Source organism: Numida meleagris, chromosome 5 (genome assembly GCF_002078875.1).
Source record: "Numida meleagris isolate 19003 breed g44 Domestic line chromosome 5, NumMel1.0, whole genome shotgun sequence".
Lineage (NCBI taxonomy): Eukaryota > Metazoa > Chordata > Aves > Galliformes > Numididae > Numida > Numida meleagris.
Genome location: NC_034413.1, coordinates 62896459 through 62902805, shown reverse-complemented (window position 1 = coordinate 62902805; position 6347 = coordinate 62896459).

Genomic DNA, 6347 nt, shown 5'->3' with positions numbered 1-6347 from the left:
CCCCCCGCCCGCATCCACAACACCGTATCATTTACTCGCCCGAAATTGGGTTTATTTATATTTAAGTTAGCAAAATTGAAATCTTTATCCCAAAAGCGAGCGTGGGTACTTAATTAAATTCTAATTAGGACACTATCAATATCCCATTTAGCCACGTAGCCTTTGTGAGCCGCGGTCCCTTTCAGAGCCGTAAATGGGGGCTCGCCGCCTTATCTCTCCTGCAAGAGACGCCTTGAGAAGGGCTGCAAAAGATAATTTATAGGTTTTAATTACTCTTCATTCCGCCTGATCAGCTTGGCGTTCATCACAGGACGGCGAATAAAACCTGGTCAAAAGCACTGTCACTATTCCCTGGCAAGACGCTTAATCAAAGTAAGCAGGGCCATATTACACGCTGCGAGCTTCTCGCCGTAATTTCCCAGCTGCTGATAAAGCCGGTTGAATAATGCCGCGGTCCTTCGGAGACACCATTTACAGAAATGACTTTATTGACGGCTTAACGTCGGTAATTCATTTTACCTTTCATGTATTGGGAGCCCGGATTTGTTACAGTAATAGGATGATAAATGTCCTGGCGGCCCTATAGCTTTTATTATTGAATACAATACACACACCCATCCTTAAATGTTCCAAAATTGGGTAACAAAAGGGAGAGAGAGAGAAATCGAAGCCTTTAACTATTTAATTTGCCTTCCCGAGCGCTGGGGGGGGGGGGGGGGGGGGGGGGAGGAGAAGAGACAGAGCGTGTGTGTCTGGGGGGATCGTTCCATCCGGAGTGCTCCTCTTCTGGAGCCGCTCTGGATTCAGAGCTTCGCTATAAATCGAGAGGGTTTGTGCGCGGAGGGGTGGGGGATCGCCGGGATCAATGAGGAGGGGTTAAAGGGAAAGGCGAAACGTATTTCCACGCTGGGTTTTTTTTGTTTGTTTGTTTTTGTTTTTTGGGGTTTTTTTTCGGCACCGAAATAGATAAATATTAGAGCAGACAGTTGTCGCAGCGATCGGGGATGATAAGTTTGCTTCGGAAGGACGGAAGCTTAAAAAAAAAAAGAAAAGAAAAAGAATTAATAATAATAATAATAATAATAATAATAATAATTCCCCGTTAGGAAAAGTTCCCTCCCGCAACTCGTGGCTCCGGGAACACCGAAGTGGCCGTGGGGCCGCTCCGTGGGCTCGGTCCGGCCGTGAGCTCCGGGGCTGCCGCCGTCGGGGTGCGGGAGGTGCCCGCACGGTGCCCGCGGTGCCTCCTCGGCAACGGGACGGGGCCATTGCTCCCATTTCGTTTGATTTTTTCTATTATTATTATTTTTTAATTTCTTGTTTATTTCTTCTTCTTTCCGAGGAAGGCTGGCGGGAGGAGGAGGGATCCAAATTAAATTCGAAATTGAAATGGAAATGGAAATCAAAATTCAAATTCAAATCCTTTACATTTTTTGTTTTCCTAGAAAGGAGGAAGTATAGGAACGTGGTTAATATACGCTGTGGTAATCCTATTTCCAGGTCTAGATCAGATCTCATTGGGGCCTTTGCTGAAGGACATAAATGAGTTGTTCCAATACAATGGATTTCATCCTTCCTACAGGGACCGGCTGACCAGCGGTTTTGTTAAAAGTGAATACGAATAGATTTCTGCTACAAGTGCAGCATTATTATTATGAGCTGTAAGGTCAGACCATACATTCCGGGTCCCCAAAGCCTATAGACCCTGGGAAATGCGCGGGATATACCACGTCATTGTACCTGACAGTCCCTTCAATAGAGTAATTCAATTATCGCTCGGGGATTCGGTCTTCATTGAAAGCAATAATAGCGGTGTAATTCGTTGGTAAATAGGTGGTGGAAGCGGCCCCGCTCGAAACTTTTTTTCGGGGCGCGGGGTTCTGTCTCCGGGATTCGCAATGCCCGTGCGGGGAGCGGGCGGGGGTGGGCAGCTCCCACTGCCGAGGGCCGGAGCGGGGCAGCCCCGAGCGGGTGGTGCGGCCCCCAGTGCCCCGAGACGGAGCCGGCATCCGGCGGGGCCGTGGTCCCCTGTCCCGGTGCTCGGCTGCGGGACGATGTCCGCCGGGAGCACCCCTGGCCGCCACGCAGCCCGGCTTCGGAGCCGCTGAGAGCTGCAGGGAAAGATTTGGGTTGTTTATTTGTTTGTCATTGTCATCCCCTCTTTCTTCAGAAGGGTTGGGGATGGAAAGAACCCGCGGAAGTTTGGGTAGAGGGGAGAGAAAAGTGTCTTTCTGGCTCTTGGCGGTGTTGTTGGTTTGTTGCTTTTCTTACAAGAAAAGAAAAGGAAAATTAAAAGAAGAAAAAAAGAGAGAAAGAGAGAGAGACAGAGGAAATAATATAAAAAGGAATAAGACAAAAGAGAAAAAAATGAAACAGAAAAAAAATATCAGGGAAAAAAGAAAAAAGGAAAAGAAAAGGAAGAGGAAAAGGAAAAAGGCAAAGCTTGAAAAGACGAGGGGGGAAAAAGAGTTTCAAAGAAAAAAGGGAAAAAATAACTAAAGAGAAAGGAGAAAAGAAAAAGGAAGTGGAGAAAAGAGAAGAAAAAGGAAGAGAAAGAGGAAAAAAGAGAAGGAAAAGAAGAAAAGAAAAAGAAGAAGAAAAGAAGAAGAAGAAAGGAAAAGAGGAAGAGAAAAGAAAAAAGATGAAAGAAAAGAAAAGAAAAGAAAAGAAAGAAGAAGAGAAGAAGAAAAGAAAAGAAAAGAAAAGAAAAGAAAAGAAAAGAAAAGAAAAGAAAAGAAAAGAAAAGAAAAGAGAAAAGAAAAGAAAAGAAAAGAAAAGAAAAGAAAAGAAAAGAAAAGAGAAAAGAAAAGAAAAGAAAAGAAAAGAAAAGAAAAGAGAAAAGAAAAGAAAAGAAAAGAAAAGAAAAGAAAAGAGAAAAGAAAAGAAAAGAGAAAAGAAAAGAAAAGAAAAGAANCGCCGCCCCCCCTACCTCGCAGCACCCGGAGCGGCCCCGCAGAGCGGCTCCCGGGTTGGGTCTCTGGAGCCGGGCAGAGCACACCGAGGAGCGCAGCGGATCCTGTGCCGGGCGCGCAGTCCCGGCGGCTTCCTGCCGCCCAGGCACTCGGCTTTAAGTTACGGTGGATGTCTCCGAGAGCCGCTTTTCCCCTCTTTGGGTCAGGCGCTGCCGTCCCCTCGCCGAGCGCATTGCGAGCGGGGGCTGAAAGTTTGCGGCACGGCTTCGGCGCGCGTCTTCCTCTCACCCTTCCCCAGCGCCAGCCTCGCACCCGGGGGCCGTTTTTCACCGCGTTTTCCACGTCCTCCCGTTCTCTCCCACCCCAGCTCTCCGCTCCCGTGTCCGCTCGGGAGGAAGGAAGGCTGCGGGGATACTTTCGCAAAGGGCCGACGCCTGCCGCCGCCCGGCCCCCGCCCTCCCCTCCGAGCTCCGGGACGGGGCCCCGCGGGCGGGGGCACCCCGGGGCTGGGAGCGGCTCCGGGAGCTTCTCCCACCGTAGGGACGCACGCGGGACCTCGACCCACGGGCTGCGTGGGGCTCCCTGCCACCGGCGTGGGAAGTTTGCCCGACTCGAGCCGTCATCGGAAGATGCTCCCCGCTGCCTCCGTGCCCCAGGTGCTGCTTTAGGGGCTCCGTGCCCCGGGGGTGGGAGATGACCCATCTTGAATTTATTTTTTTTTTTTACCCCTTCGGGGCTGAGTGTGAGCATTTCTCTCTTTTCAACTGGCAGAGGAGAATCGAGCCCCGTGTCCCCACTGTCCCCTCTGCCACCCCCCTCTGCCGGGCGCTGGGACCCGGGGGGGCGGCCCGGGCCGGGCACCGGGGAAGTTGGAGTCGGGGAGAGAGGAAGGCGGGGGGAGAGCAATCCTTTGTGTTTGTGTCCTCCTTTGTTCCGGAATTAACTTGACCGGTGGGGCTGGGAGGCAGCGGTACCATTTCGATGTGAGGGCGCGGGGGAGAGTGGGGCTCTTTTGATCCTCATCGAGGGAATCGCGGCGGGAGGGGCTGCGGGAGGGGCAGCACCGCTGTCTCTCCGCGGCGGCTCACAGCGAAATTTCGTTGCAGGCGCAATTTCTGCCTCGCACGGGAACTTTCGGCGCTAATTGGCCGCGCCGCTCCCCGAGCAGGTCCCGCTCCTCTCCGCTCGGCCGTTCCCAGGGAGAGAAAACAGCGTGCGTGGGGCTAAAAGGCAGCGAGACAAAATAATCAGCGTTAAAAGTACGCCCTGCTTTGCGAGGGGGGGGGAGGTGGGGGGGGGGAGAGGCAGGGAGAGGGGCAGAGAGGAGAGCGAAATAAGTCTATCGCCTGGAGAAATGATGCAATGTTACTGCTGCCCAGTGGCAGTAACCGGAATTGGGTCATTTTCGGGACAAACGCCGGCAAAATTCGAGTCACGTCCACTTTTGATATAAGGATGTGTCCTCTTTAAAAATTGTTATGCAAAAGACTCCCGGACGTGATCTTCTGGCGATAAAAAGCAGCGAGCCAAATAGTGCAGCCCGAGTCAATAATGGATGAACAGATTAAGAAACCTTTCTCCCAGGCAATTATTTCAGCAATTGAAAAGCTTACTCTCTCTCCAAATTTCGAAAATAATAATAACAATAAGAGCAAAAGTAAATAAAGCGGAGCACGAGTGCGGTGGGCTCTTTGCCCCTCGCTCGGGTTTATTTCCAGCCAGGGAGAGCATAGCCGAGGAGGTATTGAGCGCAGCGGCAGCCCGAAATCACGGCAATTCATCGCGGCACTAAATACGCGTATCAGGGGGAGCACGGCCTGCCTGTGTTTGCTTCTCCTTAAAGCCCCGCGTACATTCGGTCTCCTGCTCTGTAATCCTAACAAAAGGTGATGGAAAATGTACCGGGAAGGGGTGGGGGGGATCGATGGGGGAGGGAATGGATGGTGGCATCGGGGATCCGAAGGGGAAATCCCAGGAGTGCAGGCAGAGGCTCCGCGGGGCTGCGGGGATCAGGCGGCTGCACAGGGAGAAGCGGAGCGTGGGGAGCGGAATCCAGAACTCCCGGCACGGCCCGAGCCCTTGGGACAGCTGCTCCCGGGTCGTGGCTTCGCCTCCCGGCAGGAAGGCAGGGGGTTCCCGCAGCCATCCTGCTCGGCCTTGGATTTGGCCAGTGGTGGCGGCCGCTCGCAGTTCAGTTCTGTTGCAAAAGCAGAGAGCAGATTCAAAAGGGAAGGAAGTGAAGTTTCTGGAGACAGCTGGAGGAGAGCAGACTCTGTCCTCTTCAGGAGAGGTGCCACCAGGTCTGGAGCTAGGGATGGGACTTTGGAGCCTTTGAGGGGCTGCATGGGAAAATGAAAATCATAGAATCACAGAGTATCACAACTTGGAAGGGGCCATAAGGATCATGGTTCGGAAACAATGGCTCCTTATGGTGCAGGAAGTGAAGAGGTACGGCAGGAGCCGGCCCCAGCCGAGCTGCTCAGCCCAGAGCCCTCTCCAGGACATGCCATAGTACAGTGGAACCCTCGCTGGCATGGCACTCCACCTGCACGCCCAGCCCTGCAGCCAAATCCCACATCCCTCTCCAGACAGCAGCCTCACATTCCTGAGTTAGACAAATGATGAAAAAGTTCCAGTTACCGTCTAATGAAAGGCCTCCATCTCCCTTCCCCCAGAGGTTTCCGATGCACATATAATTAGCTCTCAATATTTCATGAATATGGGGTTTTACTAATTCCTTTTCACTCTGGAGATTTTGCATTCACTCTGTCATTTCGCAGAAAGCTGGGGCTGTGGGAAGGGTGGGTTTGGGGTGGGCTCTCCTATCTGGATGCCCAACATTGGCTGCCCCAGGCCTCAGCCCAGACAGGTGAGGAGACAGAGCCCGAGTGAGAGACCACAGCTTATTGTTATTGTTATTATTATTATTATTAGCCAAAAATTAAATGTGCAGTTTCGGTTCTTTGGGGCAGACATTTCTTTGGATGCACAGTGTTTTAGGAGCAGGTCTTTCCTTCTGAGTTACAGCACGTCTGGGAGGGAGATTGGTACCTTCTGAGCTAGGAGGTGGAAGTGGAGCAAGATATCACTAAGGAATGTCCCACTCAACCTTGGCATCTGTTGCAGTCTTCAGCAATAACAGATCCAAATCAGTACTCAATAATACACATAAGGTCAGCTGTAGGCTTTGTGCAACAAAGAGCAAAGCTGCCCCCACATCATCTTAGGGTTTGGTTCATCCACCTCCCTGGAAAGCAGTTCTGCAAATGTTTCCATGTTCACAGTCATCGTGGAAAAAAACTGGGAGCCCCTTCTCCCTTAGGTCTGCCCCAGAGCTGTCCTTTCCTTTTCCCTTCCTGTGCTACAGCTGCTCTGGTTGTATGGCAACAGCCATCCTTCCTCAGGCGGTGCTATAGGACTGTGTTTTTTTCTCAT